This window comes from Rattus norvegicus, chromosome 17 (genome assembly GCF_036323735.1).
Source record: "Rattus norvegicus strain BN/NHsdMcwi chromosome 17, GRCr8, whole genome shotgun sequence".
NCBI classification, from domain to species: Eukaryota; Metazoa; Chordata; class Mammalia; order Rodentia; family Muridae; genus Rattus; species Rattus norvegicus.
This window is the reverse complement of record NC_086035.1, coordinates 18,936,986-18,959,858: the sequence shown is the minus strand read 5'-3', so window position 1 is coordinate 18,959,858 and position 22,873 is coordinate 18,936,986. Positions and strand designations below refer to the sequence as shown.

The window sequence follows — 22,873 nt, the reverse complement described above, 5'->3', positions numbered from 1 at the left end:
TATAATGTCAGCAAAAAAAAAAAAAAAAAAAACAACCAAACAAACAAAAAAACAACCCCAAGATATCATTTCTTCCAGTTTCTCATAGATAGGTAAACTGAGGGACAGCAAGGTTTAAAGGTAAAGCTTCCTGTTGATACAGCAATAAGGCAAAAAGGAGACTGGGTCTCCAGGCTAGCAGTCTAACAGAATACTCCCAAAGCCCCTCCTCCTCGTAGCGCCGTGTGTTGGAAAGCTATTCCACTTCAAGTCATATTTTTAAAACAGCATTAAACATTCTATAAATATTAAATTTCTTTTTAATAATTTTCTAACGCACAGGGGCATATTTGAAGAAAGGGGTCTGGTTTTGATTCCTCTTGGAAAACAGAACACTGCCCAGGAGTTTAACCTAGTATCGAGTGAAATATTAACAGGCCATATAATGGTTTCAGTGTCTCTTCAGGAAAGCCAAACAGAACTCAAAAAGCATATCCCCCCGGGGCCCTTCCGGTGGTGGTGTTTCTGGAGCGCACAGTCAACTCCACGGTCGACTCCACAAGCCCGTCACTGTTAAGTAACTCATCAGCAAATAAAGAGGAAATTACCGAAGGGGATTTGCCAAGCAATTAGTCCTCCGAAGCAGATGACATACAACTGTTCTGGGGAGGAGCTTCCCAGCTAGTCATGTCAGACGCAGAGCCTAGTAATCTGTAAATAAAAATGCACGGTGCAGGAGGACAGCTGTGGTGGTGGCTGGAGTTCCCAGCCAGGCTCTTCCACAGTGGATCTCAAGGCCTTTCCAGCTCTGTGTGCTTGTAAGGGGGGTGGGGTTGGGAGAAGGACAATGTCACCGGAGATAAGAGAAATTCACAGCAAATTTCACCCAACATTCAAAAGACAATCGGGGTGCCTACACATCCCCTGGACCCAAACTAGCAGAGATTCTCTGGCTGCTCCAGGGAAGGAGAGCATAGGCTAGACCCAGAAAGGTGAGAGCCTGAAAGGCCATGAGACCTGCACTCAGGTGGCCACCTGGCTGCAGCTGGCAGCCTCTGGCTGCACGTTTTGTCCTTAGACTGTGCCCCGAGTGACACCCCACCGCCTATCACACCGGAGAGATAAAGGCTTCTATCTGCCAAGTCGTGCAAGCTGAGCAATGACCCAGAGAAGCTCTCCGAGCAGTCAAAAGTTCAGCAGCTCCCTGGGACTCCGCATTGAACAACATCTGGAGCCAACTTAAGCCAATCCCCAAAGCAGATAAGCAGGGTGCCACCGTCATCATTTTCTTCAATTAATAATTATCGAAAGCGCATAGGAAGCCCAGGGCCGCCCAGGGAAGAAAAGAAAGCAAGCAAGCTACAGGCAGCCTGAACCAGAAGCCCATGGGAGTCTCTGATCCGAGGGACAGGCACGTGCTCTCAGAACCATCCCGGATCTTGGTTTCTGAGCACACGCGGTGCCTGGGTTACAGAGCTTGTTTATCATCCTCGGCTGTCTTTGCCTTCTGTACCCAAGTATAAGCTTCTTAATATAGGTGGGGCTCAGGGCTTTGAGCATAATTCAGAGCCTCAGGGATCTGTCCAAGCTGCGGTCGCTTAACTCCTGGCAAATGGGTAAGTTACTGCCCCCTCTGTTGTGCCACAGTTTCTACAACCACGGCAAAGTTGGAACCACGGTGTCTACCAGATAAGGGTGCAATGAAGCCTAAATGACTTCATGTTTGAAGAAGCAGAGGTAAACTACTTCTCACTGTTCTCCCTTTAAGGTCTCATCTTGCACACTGGATGCTCGTTAAAGGTTCCCAGGCAGGCCGAGGAGACAGTTCAGTTAGGAACGCAGTCAACTGCCAGTGCGTGGAGTCACCAGAAGCAGTGTGGAAAAGCGGGGTGTTGTGGCACGTCCTTGTAATCCCAGCACTGTGGAGGCATCAATGGAAGGATTCCTGGGGCTCATTGACCAACCAGCCACACTGATCAGTGGAAGTCCCTGTCTCAGGGAACAAGATGATGGCATCCAAGTAAAGACATCTGGCGTTGACAACTAGCCTCCACACAACACAGCCATACATGTGCACCTCAGCACGCATATAAACGCATGCGTGTCTTCTTGTTTGTAATATTGTTATTTTTTTATGTAATATTTTCATTCTTGGCCACTTGAAGGCAATACAAGGAGTTCGTGCAAACAACTCAAATAAAAAGCAAGACAAAATAAAAACATTAAACCATCTTCAGGCTTTCCCTAAACTCGTGTAAATGGACTGCTTATTTGCACAAAGATAACTTTCAGTGAACCCCTGCACTGTGTGTCATGGACTCTTTTTTTTTTTTTTTTTTTGGTTCTTTTTTTCGGAGCTGGGGACCAAACCCAGGGCCTTGCGCTTCCTAGGTAAGCGCTCTACCACTGAGCTAAATCCCCAGCCCCGTGTCATGGACTCTTAGGCTAACTTTTCCCCTAGAACTAAGGCTTAACAATGATATTTATTTACTTTAACAGTATCTTAAGTAGCCCAAGCTTGCTCAAGCTTCCTGTGTAGCTGAGGCTGGCCCTGAACTCCCAATCTGCCTGCTTCCAGCTCCGAAGTGCTAGGGTTACAGGAATACACAATTACGCTCAGCTCAATTCTATATTCCTTTATCTACTATAGATTATTAAGTGAGAAGCCAATTTGTTAAAGAGCCATGTCTAGTACCGTTGGCTTTTCAAACATAAGGATTCATGTCTGTCTATATATGTATATGTATATGTATATGTATATGTATATGTATATGTATATGTATATGTATGTATATCTATCTATCTAATACACACACACACACACACACACACACACACACACACTCACTCACATTTAACAGATCCTACAGAAAGCCTCCGGGAAATCCTCAAAAGTTATGAAGCACGCCCACACTAATATAATTTATCAGAAGTACAGTTACTGAATGGCCACAAGTGAACAATGCCTAAGTCGTTAAGTGGCTGACACAATGAGATTCACGCCAGTCACATGAGAAGAATCAATCAACGGGGGCGGGGGGAGATCAAAGAAATGCTGGAATTGTTGCTAATAGGTACAGGGGCACCCTCGAAAGTCTTCAGGAAACCCGCTTAGAGGAAAGTACAAGCAGTATTTGTTTCAAGTGAAAAGAGACACCACATGGGCCGAGCGTCAAAAGTGGCATTCATTTTCATACACACGCATATTAGAGCTGGCTAAAATTAGCTCCCGTTCCTACTTTATAAAGGAATAACTGTTTCAACAAGATTTCATGGCACTGAGTTAAACACAGAATTTCTAGGGTTCTGGAGCTCTAACAGAAGAAACCCCCCTCCACAATTCACCCGTGCATTGACTCAATCCCCCTTGCCAGCTTATGAAGAACTGGCAAACAAAGGCTGAGCCATGCAAGCATTCCAACTCCCTTCCTCATTGCCTCTTACCTTCTCCCTCTTCACTCCACACCAGCTCCTGAGTCCTTAGATTCCGTCATGCCCCATGTGTGAGCACCCCTCTGCCAGGCAGAAGACCCCAAAGGCCAAGTTCAAAACCCTTTTGATGCCAGCGACGCTTACAAACTGCTTTTCCAACTGACCTCTCCACTAGCCCCATGCCCCCACCAGTCTCCCTGACTTCTGAAACTCAGAGCACCCCCACCTTCAGCCACAGTTGCCCGGCCTACATCCTACATACAAGCAGGCATTGGTTTGTTGTCCCAGCCACTTGCAAGACTTCCCTCTGCCTCTCTCCATCTCTTCCCACAGAAGTGCAATCCAGCCTTCAGAGACCAAACCATGTGATCCTCCTCCTCACAGTCTTTCTTGAACTCCCACCACCTTTCTGAATTCCTTCCGGGTCAGAATGTACCCCGGAGTAAGTTCAGCCCAACCCTCCGAGTTTTGTTAGCTATTCCAATGCGTTCCTTCTTTCCCTCGACCGGTCACGAAGAATGGATAATCTCCGGTAGCATTTGCTCACTCTCATGTCCAGAGCACCATGAAGTAGTTGAAAAGAAAACACATAGCGAATATATGAATGAATCACTTCTTTATATAGATAGTGGCTGTGAATAACTTGGGTCATAACTGGCTTAGCTGTATCATATTCATAAATAACGAGAGCCAGAAATAATAATCCAGACCTTCATTTAAATGAATAACCTGAATATATCAAAATGCAACAGGATACTCTCTCCCTGCCCACATACAGTCATCAACTGTGCGGACCATAATGAGGCCATTATGTATGCAAGACGTTTAGGTAATGCATATACGATTCTTTTCGATGCAATCAGAGGAAATATCGACAGCCTAATGTTCAAGGTGACACTGCACTATTTTGTCAGTAGGACCTTGAGTATCCACAGGACACTTACCTTGTTTATGGGGCTAGAAACCCCTGCACCTCAATAAGCAGGTTGCGCTGCCCAAGATAAGACTCATGACTGCCTGTCTTGTTCGCAAGAAAATTCTTGAGATGCCTTGTTATAGATAATGACTCTCTTCAAATACCACAGGTTTTGAAAAGAGAAGAACACTTCACCCCATATGCACCTAAAACCATGTCTCCTAAGACTGCAATGTGAGGAGCTTCTGCCTGGCAAAATGGGGCCCCCTGAAGCGGGGCGGGGGAGCAACAATAAGACACCCCACCCTGCCCATGAGCAGACAGACACCTGCAGATCTTAAGAGGCGTCACCTTGCAGTAACTAGACATCACTCTGCTTCCATTTACAACAGTGGTTCTCGGTCTTCCGTATGTCCCCAACCCTCTAACACAGTTCCTCACAGTGCGGTGACCTCCACCCCTAAAACCATCTTTGTTCCTGCTTCATAACTGAAAATTTGCTACTATTATGAATTGTAATACAAATATCTGTGTTTTCCAATGGTCTTAGGCCACCCGTGTGAAGAGATCATTCAACCCCCTAAAGGGGGTCACAGTAACTCCAGGTTGAAAAACCACTGATTTAAAATACACAATCAATAAAATATAAACAACTTGTTTGCATAATTCAAAAGAATATGAAGCTTGTGGCATGCTAACTCCCTCCTTTTCTGCTTGGCCCCACAGAAGTTTCTTAGATTCTTCCTTCCTTTCTCTCTGTCCTGGAAATTGAACCAAGGGCTTCCCCCATGCTAGGCAAATGTCTTTTCATTGAGCTGTATCGCCAGACTTCTAACTATACTTCCTAAGGCTTAAAAAATAACTGTCAGCCAGGCCTTTTTAAAAAAGATGTTCAAACTGCAAATAACTCCACTTAATGTGTGCTATCCATCATCTGCCTATCTTACTACAATGCAAAAAAAAAAAAAAAAAAAAAAAGGCATCAAACCACAGAAGAGTTAATGTAAGTTCAGATTTAAACTTCAGAAAAAATAAATAGAACCCTTATTGGCTTTGGAGAGCTACAAATACCTACAGGGTTGGTCCAAAGACCAAGGTCTGGGCATATTTACTTGTTCCTAATCATGTATGATCCAGGAACAGCCATGAAAAAGCAAGGCCATTATAATCACCCTGTCTAGAGATAAAGCTAACAATGGTAACCTATGTGAACGGGCCATTAGGCATATCCAAGCATTTTTTTTTCATCCCGTCCTCACAGTAGCCCTCTGTGGTCCCCAACTTGTATGGAGAAACTGAGGCATGGCCGGGATCCAAGCATGTGTGTGACTGGAGTGACATCATTGAAGCCCAGACACACTGACAAGTGACAGAGCTTCCGGCTGTCCTCTCAGAAGCCATGGAGTTCACACTTGGCTTAAAATAAACTGGTCCCGGGGGTGTCAACACAGAAATCCGGTGAGTTTTCTTGGGACTTTTATATTGTTTGACTTCTTGAGACAGGGTCTCAGGCTATCTCCCAAGCTACTCTGGAACGCACTGAGCAAGTCAAGTTAGCCTCCAGCCAGGAGGTCCTCCTTCCTCAGCTCTCCCCATCACGTGTTCTGATTACAGACGTGAGCTACCAGGCCCCGCTCAACTGGATGAATTTTTTTAAATGAACACTTTTGGTAACTCCAGTATCTACCTTTCGATGGATGGGTTTCGAAATCCTCGATTTGGGGTATGTGGTTTGGTAAGAGGACCTTCTGCTTCTTACCAAGAAAGGAACATTCCAGAAACACTTCCTTCATTCCAGGAGATCAGCGGGGAACATTCAGATTCAAGAGGTCTAGGGTGGAGCCCCAAATTCTGTCTGAAAGTCTCTAAGTGAGTCTGTTACCCAGCCAGCCTTAAGAACTTCTGGTGTTGCCTGGCTTCATTACTTCAAGCAAAACTGCTTGCAAGGCCGAGGAAATTGAACCCCTGTTTTCTATTACACAACCTCCCTTGGTTCTGTACACCACTGTCCCCAAGACCTTCCAGTCCCATGTTCTAGATGAATTCCATTCTCTCCAGATTTCACAGAAGGGCAGTGGCCTCCTGTCTGCTCTTTAACAGAGAACCATGAGTCAACCGTCCCTGCTTACACACAGCTTCAAGACTCTCTCAGCCAGAAAAATTTACTGTATGTGAGGAAATCAGGAAGTTGTAAAATCCAAACAGACAAAAAAAAAAAAAAAATCAAGACTCAACAACTCTTGGTTGCCACTGACCCAACAAACAGTTCTCTGTTTCCCTGAAAACGTAGCTTACTATAGCAAGAACCGAAAACGTGAGAACTGACACTCAGGGTAGCTGGCAGCTTAGTGTTCTTAACTGACTCAAGGAAAAGAGACACCTAAAATGACCAAGGACAAGCTTCAGGCAGCCATCATCGATCCTCACAAATTCAATGCAGATTTCTTCCTGAACCAAAAAGACCACAACTATAGGTGGTTTCATCCAAGTTTAACAACACAGAAGCGTGCGCGCGCGCGCACGCGCGCACGCACACACACACACACACACACACACACACACACACACCCCTGGTCAAATTCCCATACACCGTAGTTGCAAAGAAAATTATATTTCACAGTTAACAGAGTACACAGCTGGTGAGTAAACCATCCCAAGTCAGACTTTATCCTTGGATGGAAAACAGAAAACATCGTAAAACTCTCACCTGACATGTGATGCCCTTCTCTGCAGAGGGAGTGGAGGAAGAGACTGTTGGATCAGGATGGCAGACAGATTCGTAGCGTGAAGGGACCACCCTGGTGACTCGTTGAACGGTGCAGGATACGTCTACGGACTGCCAAGAAGTGCAGAAGAAATCCAAGATGAGAGATCAAAAGCAGAGAAACAAAGAAAGAAAGAATAAACTGCTTTAAGGTCTATCTTAGGATGCTGGCCTTGAATACAAATCTCAAAACCATCACGTTTTGAATTTTGTTGTAAGAAGAGTTACACAGGGCTGGGGATTTAGCTCAGTGGTAGAGCGCTTACCTAGGAAGCACAAGGCCCTGGGTTTGGTCCCCAGCTCCGAAAAAAAGAACCAAAAAAAAAAAAAAAAAAAAAGAGTTACACAGACAGCAATCAGCTGAGCGGAACAGGTCTGGTTTTATTCCACAGGGCTCAGGAGGACCAACATATGAAATCTAGGCCAGCCTTTCAGTCAAATGAAAACCCTGGTCTCCATGTTTGAGATAGCTACTGGCATTTTTCTCGGGCATCCACGAGTAACCACGGGCCAGTCATCACAAAGAGCACCAAGGAGGGATGGGAATATGGACTGGACAGCAATTGGGCTGAAAGCCTAATTTTAATCTAGTGTGCACACGATCTATCCCCCATGCAACTTGAAAGGCAATCATGACAGAACGTAGCTACTTAGCGTACTAATGCAAAGGTGAGTGGGAGATCAAATGAAGGAGGAGAAGAGGTCCAATTCGGAGTCAGGACCTCATGTAGCTCGGGCTGATCTCAAATCTGCTGTGGAGCAGAGGATGACCCTGAATTTCAGATCTTCCTGCCTCCAACTCCCAAGTGCTGGGAATACAAGCATATGGTAGCATATCCAGTTTATGCAGTGCCGGGGCAATACATTTTGTACATGGTAGACAAGCGCTCTTACCAACTGAGGTACATGCCCAGACCTAAATTTTTTTTTTTTGGTTCTTTTTTTCTGAGCTGGGGACCGAACCCAGGGCCTTGCGCTTCCTAGGTAAGCGCTCTACCACTGAGCTAAATCCCCAGCCCCAGACCTAAATTTTAAATGAGTTAATTGTTGACCAGACATTGTCTTCACTTTCATTTTCGCCCCAATAGTCAATCTAAGTCACTCACTACATGATGAATGAATGAATGAATGGATAAACAAAAGAAGAAATGAATGACCTCTTGGTGCTTGGGAGACACTTTTGTGAATTAAAGATGTGTGCACAGAAGCAGGAGAAGCGGAGGGCTTGATCTCTGCTAGCACACTTTTCTAGCCTTCGTCATTAAAATTATTCACTTAAGTGCTGGTGATACCCAATTAGCCATCGGATTACACCAAAAGAATCAGCCATGCTATTGGGATTTAAAAAAAAAAACAAAAAACAAAAATCAGTCAACTAAGTGAATGCTGAACTGGTTTTCAGTCAGATCCACTGGAGCCGAGCTGCATATGTGTTTAGACTGATTTTAAATTTAGTTTGGGTTTCCTAGGCCCTCGCCAGGTAACAGTAGGAAGGAGAAGGCCCAGAATTATATTGGGTGTCAGAAAGAAACTATTCTGGAATCTGAATATGACCTCCAACGTGAATAATCTGTAAACAGGTAAGGAAGCCAATTAGACTTGGGTACATGGCAACTCATCTCAGTAGTCATAATTATTTTCAACCATACACACTCGCTATTTTTAAGAGCACAGCCCAGCTGGAAAGGAAAATCACTTCCATTTCTTTCCAGCACTTTGCAAAGTAATGAATAGTAGCCAAAGTATTCTTCCTTCTAACGAATCCATTCACCACCAAGGTATTTAAGCGTCTATTACGTGCTTGGGTCTGCTCTGAGAAAGAAGTGGTTTTTATCAGTCTTTGTTTTCCCTGTGTGTAATCCGTGTGCAGAGAGAAAAAGCTAAGTGGACTATCACACCCTTACAAAAAGAAAATAAGTCGCCGTCTTTCCACCACAAAGGGCTGTCGGTTTACAAACAGTGGCCGAGTTCAATGGGAGTTCACAAAATTCTATTTCATCGTAACGCAGCATTTATTTTAAGGGCAAGGGAAGTTTTGATTTTTATCTGGTCACGTTTCCAAAGAAGCTTCAAAATACTTAATAATCACTTTCCCAGAAGCTGCGAGTACTGGGGACTTACTTGGGTTCGCTTGTATATGGATTTGTGTGTACACAAGGCCCTGTTTACACATCGCCTGGCAGATAAGGCTCGATGGAGTCCAAATTACAGTCTCCTCCCATTCTGCTGAAGTACACAGAACAGGCATATGTGGTGCAAATGCTGTAAAATATTAATTTACTCTAGCACTGGCATGCCTCCTTCTTTCAAAAAGCATTTGTCCTGCTACCCTAGCCAGAGTAATAGTTATTTACTTACTGTCTCCCATCAAAAGAAAAAGAAGGTGGGACAGGAGGAGGAGGGGGAAGAGGGGGAGGAAGAAGAGGAGGAAGAGGGGGAGGAAGAGGGGGAGGAGGAGGAGGAGGAAGAGGAGGAGGAGGAGGAGGAGGAGGAGGAGGAGGAGGAGGAGAAGAAGAAGAAGAAGAAGAAGAAGAAGAAGAAGAAGAAGAAGAAGAAGAAGAAGAAGAAGAAGAAGAAGAAGAAGAAGAAGAAGAAGAAGAAGAAACATGAGAATCGAGGTGGAGGCAAGGCCACATGAACTCACTGTGAAAACACAGAAACAATAAGAAGACAATAAACTATAAGACATCGCCTACAGCGATGCGCACCAAAATTGGAATCTTTAATATTTCAAAAGCACAAAGCAGAGAAACACAATGGTATTAATAGTGAAAGACTACCACGCAAGACGGCTCAAGTAACTGAAACTGTATAAAAACCAGGAGGGAACACCAGGAGTCAGGATGGGGGGCAAGGGCACGAAGAGAGAAAGTGTGCCATCCACGGTGGCAAGGAAATGCCTTCTCTTTCTGTAAGAAGCACACGCATGCTTACAGGTTGGCAGCTGTAATCACCACTAAAAATACCTGATAAATAAATCATTCTAAACCTGTCACACTTAAAGGGCATTTCGGTGGAAGCAGGCTGAGTCCTTCTCAGATCAAATGAAGCCCTGAAATCATGGGAACACCTATCCTCTAAACCCTGAGGTCTTCTTACACCTCCAGTTTTCTGAAAAGGGATTTTCAAGTAGAACACCATTTCCGTTTGCACAATAATGGTGATAATCTCTGCATTTTCATTAGCCCACACATGGTAGGCATTAAGAGTTAGAGAAAAATCAATGAAACATGCCTGCTAACGTCAAACATCCCAAACCAAAGAGAACGTCAGTTGCTGTGTTTGTCTATTATAGCTCGGAACATGCTGCAGTTCTCGTGGGATCGTAATAACAGGAAGTGTAAACATTTATACTAAACTACACTAAAGGGTTAAGGTAATAAGGACTATAAAATATGCCATTATGCCGATGAGAGTAAAAAAAATACATAAAAATAAAATTAGGAGAGAAAAAAATAAAAATGCTGTTTCTTCCATAATGTTAAGTATTTTTTGTTTTTACAAAAAGAACTCAATCCAATTACAATTCTTACAGCCAATATTTTTTTCAATTATGGAAAGTTAGCATTCTATGTGCGCAACCTCATGTCACTACTCACCGAATTGCAATGAGTGGATTTATTGCACTAAACAAAATTGAACGCAACTGACATAGTATTACGGATGACTCAGAAATTCAGATCTTAAGCAACAAGCCCAAGAAAAACTGCATGGGAGTCCTGAGGTAGAGATCGTGGCCCCCACTGCCGTTTGTACGATTTTCTGTTTTTAACAGACATTTAACAAAATAAGAAAAGTGCCTGCTTCTCTGCTCAGGTTGGAAAGACGAGGACCAGGATCAAAATCTGTTCTTTGAAGCAAATTAAGTTGCACAAACCTCTCTCTCTCTCTCTCTCTCTCTCTCTCTCTCTCTCTCTCTCTCTCTCTCTCTCTGTCTCTGTCTCTGTCTCAGAAGCCAGTCATTCAGACTTACTTGCCCTCTCTGAAGAAATACAAAGCCTGTAAGTCAGTCAACCCCAAGCCCCTAAAAAAATGACAGACTGTCTCCTGAGAAGGCTCTTCTCATATGCAAGTATTTAAGCTTTTCGGGGAGTCTTCAGATGACTACAGTTCAGAGAAATTAACATTCACTCCTACACTCAGCTGCTTACATGAGCGCAGGGTTTTAGTAAAGTACATTTATTGACTGACTCCCCATAGGAAGCAGAGAGAACTGCTACAGTCTATTTGGCAGGAGAAGCTGTCTTACAAGGTATGTGCAGGAGCAAAATCCACTTGACATTTCAACACAGAAGAGAAAACAAAGTCACATTATACAAAAGGAATGTGAATCCTTGAACTCTAAGGACAACCAGACCTGGGAGCCACAAGGGTGCTGTAGTGTTTTCTTCATACCGGCTGTTCCTGGTTCTTGGGACTCTGGGCATTGGAAATTTTGGGACTTTTTTTTTTTTTTTTTTTTTTTTGTATTTCATATGTAATCTGATGGCTCAAGAATCTTTGTCTAATCTCTCTCTCAAAGGCAACTGAGAGGCCTGAAGTCTCCTTGTGCTATTTCTAACAAAATAGCACTGCTTGCCAAACCCTCTTAAAACGAAATGGGGGGAGAGGGATATGGTACCTTTCCCAGTTCTCCATCAAGAACGGACACTTCTTGTATTTATTTTGGCAAGGGCTTATTTGCACACTGAAAAAAAATACAGGTACACCTTTAGCCACAAATAAAGCTGTTCTCTATCTGTTGCAGAATAGAATCGAGGCCCTCCAAGGTGTGTATAAAACTTAAAACGTCTGTCTTCTTAGTTTAGATCCTGGTTTCACATGAACTTACCTCTCAGAAATAATAGCTTGTTTTAACCACAATGATACCTTACTGGAACAGGCCACAATAACGTACCCACCACATAAACTCAGTAACCAGGGGAAACTCATAAACCCCCTGGGAGGAAAATTGGGCAACTTTTTCAGTCTTGGCACTAGAGAGGTGAGAGATTCATGTTTGTGGGAGAGGTGTTTCTCTAGTTGTCTTTCCCTCTCTTCTCGTTTAACCAATTTAGCTGCTTGGCCTTAAAACTATAAACTGACGGGCAGGGTCACAACTAAATCATGTCACATTCAAAGTTCCTAAAACATTCCCCTTCATCTGGACTGTCTGAACACTGTTGGGCTCCAGCAACTAAAGCTGCCATTTTGTTATCTCTTCGGTCATAATATAATCTTTCTGGCCTCAGTAGGCTTAAGGTAGTGCCCAAATGTAAACACTGGACTGCAGTGCTCTAGATGTTCATTAAATTATACCCTAAGGTACTGTACAAACTGTTTACTGTGCAAAGTTCTGTGCATTAAGCTGGCTTGTATCCTCTCTAACTTAGCTGCAAAAACAAAACAAAAAAAAACAAAAACAAAAACAAAAAAAACTTTCAATTACTTCTGAAGATCATCAAAGGTCAGGAGCAACAGATCCAAATTAAGGAAGATAATATTCAGAATGCCTGCCTACTGTCAGTATCCATTTTTTATAATGGAGACCGTCAAGTTTTAAAACGTAACAGTGGGGATAGGCTTTCCAAATAAACCATCTCCTTTCCGTAAACCATCTAGAAAGCCAGCCAGCACTGTCAGCAATTTTGACTATAAAGCAGGGGTTGTGCTCTTCTCTCACACTTGAAAGGGTTAAGTGCCTGCAAGGCCAAAGGCTCTAGACTGCAAAAGAAATGTTGCTTTAGTCAGCTCTGAAAGGTTTCTAGCAAGTATCAAATACTTGTTGATCTGCTCACAATAAACACCAGCAGGATTGTCCGGCTCCTTTCTCTGTCTGGGGAGAGGCATTTACATATTGTACCCAGTAGGAACAGCGTGTTGGTTTCCTTTAGAAAAGCTAAGTAGCTAGGAGCCTCATTCAGTGTCTCCCGTTCAGATGACTTGAAAGAAGATGCAATTGAAACAGTGAAGTCTCTCCCCTCGGATTCGGGCAGTTCAAATACCGTGCATAAAACACTTGGAGTAGTTCAGGCAAACCCACCTGAATGGGCCAAGGAACACTGTCTGTTGCCATGGCAGCCTGATCTAATTACATGAGTGATCTGGGCTGGAGTAAGTGTACAGAAAACTAACACCACAGACAGTATCTATGATGAGAGAGGCAGGCGGGCAGGAGGTTTCTCAGCCTCGGCTTTATGTGGAAGGTGGCATTCAAGCCCACTTATTTGCAAAGCTGCTAAAATATTGACTGATGCGTGGCCAGTTAGAGGACAATCAGAGGAGATTAAATGCCACAGTTAAGCTGTTATGGTGCAATCCCTTTCCAAGAGGGCTTGTGCATGTTTTTCCTCTCTCTGGTGGCTACCTCTAGCTTCCGCTGGCATAAGCTTCATTCAAAAATAAAATAAAAATAAAAATAAAACCCTCGGCTATCAAACTGTCTCAGCTACCCACCCACCATCAATAAACCAGAGGTTTAGGCTTAACGAGGGCTTCTAGGAATGACAGGGCTCTTCAAAAAGCCACACAGAAATGGTTTAGCAAACACTCTTGCAAAAAGTAACCAGCTGTACCTAAAAATACCCAGCCTGTAACTACCTTGTTGCCTACGATCTATAGCAATGCTGTTTAAATATTAAGAAGAGCTCGCATTATAAAACAGAAATGTCACTGAGATGACACCACTAGATTGCTACAGGGAAACATAGGACATACACACATTCCCCTGCATGCCAGGCAGGATGTGAGGTGAGAGCTCTAAAGCATTACTTTTTCTTCTGTAGGTGGTGTGGGGTCTTCTAATTTTACTAATTGTATCCTGTGACTCTCTCTCTGACAAACTAAGAAATCTCTTCGGGGACAGAACCAGTTTGGAGGAGTTCCTACTGCACAACATACGGTAAACAAAATAAAAATAGCTTGCCTTTCTTGTTAGCCACATAGCGCATTATATAACCAGCTTCCGACTGGCTCTTTTTTTTTCCGCCCTTACTACTCTTCAACAATTTCCCAACCTTCCCAAGTATTTATATTACCCTCTTATCTGTAGGATTATACAGCAAGAAAGCAAAAACAAAACAGGACAGCCACGGGATCGAACTAAACCCTTTCGTCTTAGAACCCTGATTCTCCCACCCCGCCCCCCACCCCCACCCGGCGCCCCTGGTAGAGTCTAGACCAGCACCCTACTTCCACCCCCCACCACTAAGGTCCTTGCTCAATCTCTCTAGAAAACCTGAATTGTTTCACCGCTTGCAGTCAGCTCTCTACGTGGTCTGAAATAAAATGAAAGCTCACAAGCCACAGAGTTGAAGGAGGTGGCTAAAGAGAGGTCGAAGGGCTGCAGAGTCAGCTAAGGGACCACTGTGGACCCCACTCCCCATCGCGATGGTCCTGGCCCCCCGCCCGGCGCGCGAACACACGCGCACGCACACACACACACACACACACACACACACACACACACACACACACACACACACACGCACCTACACACTCACACGCACTTACTCCCTGCTCTCCGACCCCGCCTCACCTCTCGCTCCGCCCGTCCGGCCCCTTCCCTACCCCCTGCGGGACTGGCCTGCGCGCTCGGCTGCAACCACGTAGGAGGCGGCGGCGGCGGCGGCAGCCCGGGCAGTGGCGGCGTCTCGGGCCCCGAGTGAACGAGCCGCGGGGCTCCGGGGCACATCCCAATCCCCGCAGCGCCTCCTCCGCCGCCGCCTCCTCCTTCCCCTCCTCCCGTCTTCATTCACCCTCCCTGCCGCCGCGCAGGAGAGCAGTCCCGGCGCAGGGCAGCGCCCGCAGCTCCTCCGCTACTGCCGCGGGCGCCGGCAGGGACGCCGGGCCGAGCTGGGGCGCTCGCGGGCTCCCGGCTCCCGGCTCCCGGCTCCAGCTCCGGTGGCGGCGGCTGCCGCTGCTGCTGCTGCTGCTTTGGATCAGGAAGCGGCCGCACCAACAGGGCGGCGGTGGCGGCTGCAGCTAGGGCCGGTCCCTGTCGCCTCTCCCACTGCGCTGCGATGGCCCGCGTGCCCTTGCCCCCTGAGCCGCCACCTCTCCGCGCCCCCGAGCCTCCTGCAAGTCCCCTCTAGGTCCCCTCCTGGCCCCGAGACGCTGGCCTGGGCGGGGAGACCCCAAGCTCGGGGTTGCCTCTCTCAAGCTAGGCGACCCCGGGCGGGGAAGCCCAGCCCTCCCTCGAGCCCCCGCAGCGCTCGCCGCCCCCACTCGGGAGGGGGGCTGTTGAGGAGTGAAGAGGGCAGCGCGACCCTCCGCGGCTGCCGCCTCCCCCTACGCCACACGGAAGGAGGAGGACGGGGCTCTATGCGCTCGCCGCCGCCGGACCAGCAGCAGCCGGAGCGGGGCGCCGCCGTTCTCCCCACCCGCGCCCCCCGCCCGGGCGCGCCCCCTCTCCTGGCGGCCGCCCACCCAGCCCCTAGCTGCTCCCCTTGCTAGCCGCTCCTGCTCCCAGTGGGGGTCCCGAGCCGGGAGGCAGGAGCCGGGCACTGGTGTATGTACACAGTCACACATACACTCGCGCGCGCCTGCACACACACCACACACACACACACACACACACACACACACACACACACACACACACACACACACACACACCACGACGCGTCGGTTTCCTTCGCTCCTCTTCCAGCTGTTTTCCGTGCAGCCCATTGAGACTGGGGGAGGGGGGTTTTATGCTGGATGTTTCTTTGGCCCCCTCTCCGGAGAGAGCGGATTGGGGTGCGGGAGGAGGTGATTTTAATCTAAATCGGGGGGAGGGGGAGGGGGGAGAGAAAGAATCAGAGGAGGAAAAAAAATAGCCACTTACTGTAAAGTGTAAATGGATCTGGGGTTGCGTGGGGAAGGGGGAACAGAGGGAGAGACACAGTGTCCTGCGGCTGTTGTAGCTCTAGCTGCGGCTCCACGGGGCTTGTTTTGGATCCCCCTGCAGTGAAACAGGTCCTGTACGGCTCCTCCACTGTAGTAGAAATGATGTCTGCGGTATACTCTGCTCTCTCCTCCTCCTCCTCCTCCCCCCTCCCCTCCCTCCTCCCTCCGCCCGCCCTCCCTCCCTCGCGCTCTCTCTCGCGCTCGCTCGCTCGCTCCAGTATGTAAATGTGTAATAGAAGCCAAATATGGAGCAGTTGGCTGCCGCCGCCGCAGCTCAAGGATCCGACTTCATGGGGGGGGGGGGGGGGAGAGGCACCCTCTGGCAGGCGGCCCGGCGAGCCGCACAGAGCACGGCGAGCGCACGGCGCGGCTGCCGGCCCGCGCCCTTAACCCTTCTATGCACCCGGGCTGGGGCAGCGCTCGCTCCAGGGGAGGCCGGGTGTCTCTCCGCAACTGCGACTCCAGATCCCGGACACCGACCGGAGGGAACTGTGCCTTCCAGGTTTGAGAAAGGGGCGGGGAAGTTGGGGCGATGAGGTCATTGGAGTGGTGACCGATCGGTGCTCGCGCGCCTCCCCGGCTCCCTGCAACCTAGTTGGAGGGGGACAGGGTGAGTGCAGGGTGCAACTCAGGCAACCTGGGAGACTCAGAGCAACGGGTGTCAGGCTTTGACTCCCACCTGGTAAAATACCCAAGGGGGCGGGGAAGTCGGCTGATTCTAATTACGAAGCACCCAGGGTGCCCCTGGTGAGCATCTAAGAGGACTCTTTGTATCCCCGCGGTTAACTAGCCAGCCCGCCAGTCCTGAGCCACCCGATGCTAGGCCGGTGCCTTCTGCCTTGGCTTGCAACTCCGGAAAGTTCTCAGGCTTCCCCAGCTTGCACCGGCACCCTCACCTTTCCTGCCTGGACAAGCTGGCGACCTCCTGGGCCTCCTTTCAAATTCTGCTGGTCTAGAAATCTGCTATGAGCATCGAACGTCTCAGCTCTAGCCCTGGTAACCGAACTGCTGCTCACTCCTCACAGCTAACTGTGGACCATTCATCTCATCTCAAGTGAGGTAACCCGTGCACTGAGCAGTGGATGGTGGTTCTCGGGAATCCAAGGCGAAAGAACTTCCCACCTTGGCCCGGTGGCTAAACGCAGACGCGGAGTCCCCACCCGCCCCCTCCGGCTACACCTCAGCCGGGTGTGAGCTCCGTGGGAAGGAATCTTCTCCGGAGGAGTGCACCTTGCCAACAGGTGTGGCATCCGAAGGAAGAGCCCGCACCTCCCCAGGAGGGTCGCTCGGTGTGGCGATCTCTTTGCTGCAGATAATTCTTGAAGACCAGTAGGTGTCAGGCCAGCATCTGACCTCTTTCAGGTGCTTAAAACTAAGAGTCTGGAAACTTGATCCCTTGGTCTCGCTGGAAGCCACTACTATTGACTGTAGCTGGATTTGAGAGACCTTTTGGCTCAGTTTACGTAGGACCTAACAGTTAGTCACTATCTGAAGCAGCGTACAGAGTCACCGAGAGAAACGTGTGAGCTTTTAAACTACTGTATTGTGGAGCCCGCACTTCAGAAGTTAAAAAAGAAATGCCGTGTGTGTGTGTGTGTGTGTGTGTGTGTGTGTGTGTGTGTGTGTGTGTGTGTGTGTGTAGGATACAAATCTATTCTCAGGTTTTGAAACACCGTGCACACATCCACGGTTGTTTAAATAGAACTACAACTGTTCTCTTCCCCCTCCCCGCCCCCACCGCCCCTCTCCCCCGTAACTGTGTTGTTCACTTAAAGATCCATGATTGTTAGACTTCATATGCTAAAGTGACATTACTGGTCTCCTTACAGCCTCTAGTGGACGGTTAAAGTGAGTTTCCTGTGGAGGCTCTGTCTAGTTTTGTTTTCCCTTCTGCACTTTCTCCAGGTGAAGGTTAATAGTTCAGAGCTTAACTGACTGCTATCTTTCACTCCCTCTTGGTAAAGCTGTCTTTGAAACTGAACAGAAGCTTGTTGGCTGCGTGTGGAAGAGAGGCGTCTGCTTTGTGCTACAGGTATTGTTTCTGCTGGCCTGTGAAATCGACAAAGCTTCTGTTAATTCGCTTCAGTTGCAGACAGCTTTCATAAAAAAAATAAATTTAATCTAAAATATTTTTATAACAGAAAATATTGGTTGCCATGTTTTTGGCGTAACTGAGATGTTTTTATTCCAGCTCATAATTTGCAAACTGTCCAATCCACCTCCACTCTATTTTTAGACATCTTAGATTTAGAAAATTTTCAAGGGAAATAACTAATATTGTAATTATTACGTTGATGCAAGCGGTTAATTTGCGTTATTTTAACAACCTTAAACATATTAAAACACATAATTCATATTAGACTTAGTCAATTAATTTAAATGTTCCCTGAAGAAAGCTAAATATGTACATAATCCACACAGTAAAAATAATTAATAAGAAATGTGTTGTTTACTTTCCTAGCCATTAAGATTAAAGCCATAAACTGTCACACACACACACACACACACACACACACACACACACACTACCTACAGTTATTGCTTCCTGCAAGGTCCAACAGAGACATAATAATCATGAAGCAATTTCATTACTTGAATACTGAGCTGTTTTGTTTCCCGAAGACAAAATGTCAAATACATCATCCCAGAAGTAACAAGAGCGGTTCTTTAAAAGCAAAAGTTCTTGTGTGAATAAAACCTCGATGGAAAGAGAACAGGGTTTTCAAGGTGGCAGGTGTGTAGCACCAGCTCTTAAACCCAAATCTGAAATTATATTTGTACAACTATCAGTCAAGCTGTGTAGTGAAGTAAAACTGAGGAAGAGGCCCCCCTGTGCTTTACTCTTAATCGGTGTTACATATATTTTAATGTAAAAAGAAATTTTAGTACCTTCTATTTATTTTTAAAGATATATATCTTAAATACATTAACACATAAGATATATTAATATATTAATATATTTTAAAATAAATAGAAAATACATAGAAGGTACCAATCTCTCTCTCTCTCTCTCTCTCTCTCTCTCTCTATCTCTCTCTCCCTCTCCCTCTCCCTCTCCCTCTTCCTCTATCTCTCCCACCCCTCTCTCTCTTATCACTTTCTGATTATTCCTTTCCTCTTATCACTTTCTGATTATTCCTTTGAGACAAGGTCTCTACCTGAACTTAAGGGTCCTATTTTCTAGACTAAGCCGGAAATCAACAAACCTAGTCTTTACCTCCTGTCTCTTCCCCCTCCAAGTTGAGGCTACAGGTATGTGGGATGCCCCACACTCCCCCCCACCCCCGTCCTACAACAAGTGCTCTCAAGTCTCAAGCCATGTCTCTACCCCACCTTCTCTGTTTTACTGGTCTTATCCTGTCTGCTCTTGAAAGGTTAAAATGGTCTAGCAACTGTGTACTAAGTCACAAGACTCTTAAGTCACACTTCTGCATTTAAAAGCAACATAGTTAATGTAGCAGCAGCTGCAGCAGCACCAAGGGAATTTTAGACTTTCAGAGTCCAGGATCCTACCGCACACTAGGCAGGCCAAGTCTGCCTTTGAACTAGCTGCTGAGGACAGACCCATCCCAGCATGAAGAACACTGCTCTGTCCTTCAGGACTCTGCCTGGGCACATTTGGCCCCACATACAGAACTTAATTCCCCAATGAATTACCTTTATGCTAATTAATTTTACCAATAGGGAAAAAAAAAACCCTCACATTGCACTTGGACCTCTACATCCTCAAATTTAATCAGCTTCCGGTAGAAGAAAATATTTTTAAAAGTCATCTGTACTGAATACCTGTAGACTTTTCCCTCATGGTTGTTCCAGGCACAGAGCAGAGTGAGGAGTGTTTCCACTGTACTAGAGACTGCTGATAACTTAGTTATACTGTAAACTTAAATGACTTAGCATGTAAAGCTCGCAAAGCACATAAGAGCACGTGAGTGCACAGTATCCAAACACTATGCTTATGCAGTCTAAGATTTGGGTGTCTCACTCAGAGAGACCCTAAAGCTCGCCCTCATATTTCAGGGGTGACCATGTATACACATGAAGAAAATAGCACTCCATCCTTGAAGAGCCCTGTGTCACCAATTGTAGAAACGTCCCAGGAGTGAGTGAACTGGGGTCTTGGCTATAAATGTTTTCTCTGAGGCAGTAGAGGGAGCACAAGAGTACTTAATACAACCAGTGTACACAGGGTCCACTGTGACAGATTTTAAATTATAGTATATGTTTGCACTGGAAGTAGCCCGTTATGTCATTCAGAACACAAGGAAACAAAACAAAACAAAACAAAAAAGCTTACAAACATTCACTGCCTACTAGATTACAGCAACTAAATAATTGAACAGATTGCAAATTACATAAAATAAGAGATACAGTCATTTCGAGTTCTAGGCTTGCATTCTTCCAGTGGACTTCAGAAGTCCTGCTTGGAAAAGACGCCTTATTGCCTGGAATGCACAAAAGCCATTTTGATGCCCAACACCGCACTGGGCATGTTGGCACACACCTGTAATCCCCCGTGAGGATGGGAAAGTCCAAGGCATCTTTCCTGAACTACTTAGGAGTTCAGGTTCAGCCTAAGATACAGGAGATGTTGTCTTAATTAGTTAAAAATCCCCCCCACCCCCACATCAAAGGACTTCCTGGCCTGGTGATATCCCTCAGAAGTTAAAAGAGCTTGTAAACCAAGAACGAGGCACCAAGCTCAACTCCAGAATTGTAAAGAACAAACCCAACTCCAGCAAGTTGTCCTCTGACCCCCAGAGTGCCCCCTCTCACGGACATCCACGCAGTAAATAAATGAACGGGATATGACGTTGTTAATAAAAAGGCAGGGAGGTGTGAGTTTTCTCTTGTCAAAAATCAGGATGATACTTCAGAATGAGACAACCCTGCCTGAGGGGAACTAATGCATAAGCTAGAAAGGGAGTTGGTTCATCGACAGTAGACTCAGTAAACTGGTTTCCAGTCAAACACATTGGTTAAAAAGCTAACACATTTTGTCACACTTTCAAAACTGTCTTACTATATTGCCTTGTCATGATAGCCATCTATGTCTTGATTATACTTATGCAGTATTCCATACTGGTCATATATATATATATATATATGTATATGTGTGTGTGTGTGTGTGTGTGTGTGTGTATCTATATATATCCTTAAATACTTCCTTATGGTGGGTTCAGACACATGTCAAAGCCAACACTGAAATTTGGAAGCTACACACTGAGTGAGGCCTGGTTGATATTGAGTAAGTTTCTATCAGTTGAGGGAAGATTTCATTACATAGCCCGGGCTGGCCTAGAACTTCCAATCCTCCTATCAGAGCCTGAGGAATTATGGGATGACAGCCATAGGTCATCAATCTCCAGCTGATAAGTGGGCTTCTCGGTAAGAGATTACGAATAGAGCACTAGGCCTGGAGCCTGTAGTCCCAGTACTTGGGAAGTGACCACAGAGGGACCTGGAGTTGAAACCAACCTTAGCTACACAGTGAGTCAGAGGCCACATAGAACCTTCTAGTTAGAAACTGTGTCTTAGCTCTCGGGCTCCTGTTTACGTCCTTGCCAGGCTTTAGCAGCTGTCTGTTAACATCTAGTATACAATACTTAGGCCCCAAGAATACACAGTGAGGAAAACACCGGTCTACCAAGAGTATTACCATTCTTAATCTTCTGAAAATGTGAATTTTCGCCAGGGTTTGGTCCAGATGCTCATGGCTGGCCCACCAGTACCTCTCAGAAACGCACCCTGAAATGCCATGACACTGAGAGCCACAGACTACACTGGTTGCGATGGCTGAGAGGTAAGAGGGCAGTTGTATAACTCTTGAGCAAGGTTAGTCTTGCAAGCTTCTGTTAGCCTTTCACCTTTGTAAACCAGACCAGATCTGAAGACAAAATATGCCTCAGCTCAGTGCCCCGCCTACCAAAGACCATCAAAGTTGGAGTGGTAAACATTTATTTATTTTGGTCTCTTTAGAATTGTTAAAAAGTCTTGCCTCCCACGGTAGGGAAGTGCGTGCCAAGTTTCTGCTTGGAACAATTTGTTATGGCTATGCGATAATCCTGGAAAGTTTGAATTTTTAATGGAAATCCTGACGCCAGACCGTGAACCATGCGCTCCTACAGAAAGGGTGTTATCCTATATGTCCTTTTAAAAGCTGAGCAAGCTGGGGTGGTTACGGAACAAATACACTTGGCCAAGATTGGGCTTCTCAATAAGCCTGGGGAGAAATGAACCAGAATGATAAAGCAACGTAGAAACAAAAGTGAAAGCCGTCCACACAATAGACTCTGGGGTCAGTGGGCCACACCCTAGCTGAAGTCCCGAGGCTCTGTGTACAGCATACAGACACAGACCTGCTTCAGGACCACGGGCTCGGTCTACCCAACTGCAGCAGCACAGGCTTCCTGGTGGTGAAACGACATCACCAATGCTCAAGAATGGAGTGACACAGAGTTGAAGGTGCGGGTTGGGGGAGGGGCTTGTGACGGGGGGGTGGGGACTGGAAGAAGGGGGTTGGTCTGTAATTGGGGTGTAAACTGAGTAAGTAAATTAACACTAATAGAAAAAGGGAATGAATGTATGGAATACAGCTCCATGCCGTTACCCTCGCTTAACATCAGCAAGGCCCTGGGTTCAGTTCCCCAGGGACACAGTAAAAGGGTCGGTCAAAAGCCATTGACTTTCAGTATCTGCTGTCGGTTTATCATTCAATTGTACACACTAAACAAACCAGAAATTTTATAAACAACCAAACGGAATGCTTTAATACAGAGCCACACTGTCCAGCACAGCCTTTGAGCTCTTGGAACTTGCCTAGGTTAAATACTCTAAGTATGAAATATACTTCAGAATTCAAAGGCTTAGTTAGATATCTCTGTGTATGATAGATGTGTGTGAGTGTACGTATA

At 46.2% G+C, this 22,873-nt stretch overlaps 1 protein-coding gene across 17 annotated transcripts in view; it reads right to left on the bottom strand.

Annotated features, from left to right (window-relative positions):
* Atxn1 (ataxin 1) overlaps positions 1 to 16,462 on the bottom strand; it is a 411,355-nt gene extending 394,893 nt beyond the window's left edge. For 7 of the 17 annotated variants that reach the window (XM_039095353.2, XM_039095354.2, XM_039095351.2 and 4 more), the window contains exons 1-2: positions 15,898 to 16,462; positions 7,035 to 7,163 (exon numbers count right to left, since the gene is read on the bottom strand). The gene's annotated coding sequence lies outside the window, so the exon portion shown is untranslated. Of the gene's footprint in view, positions 1 to 3,423; positions 7,009 to 7,034; positions 7,164 to 10,690; positions 14,210 to 14,369; positions 14,572 to 14,607; positions 14,750 to 15,686; positions 15,841 to 15,897 lie in introns of those variants that run through there. The other 10 variants (XM_039095366.2, XM_063276068.1, XM_039095365.2 and 7 more) reach the window with 8 other exon arrangements.
* Between the last annotated feature and the right edge of the window lie 6,411 nt (positions 16,463 to 22,873).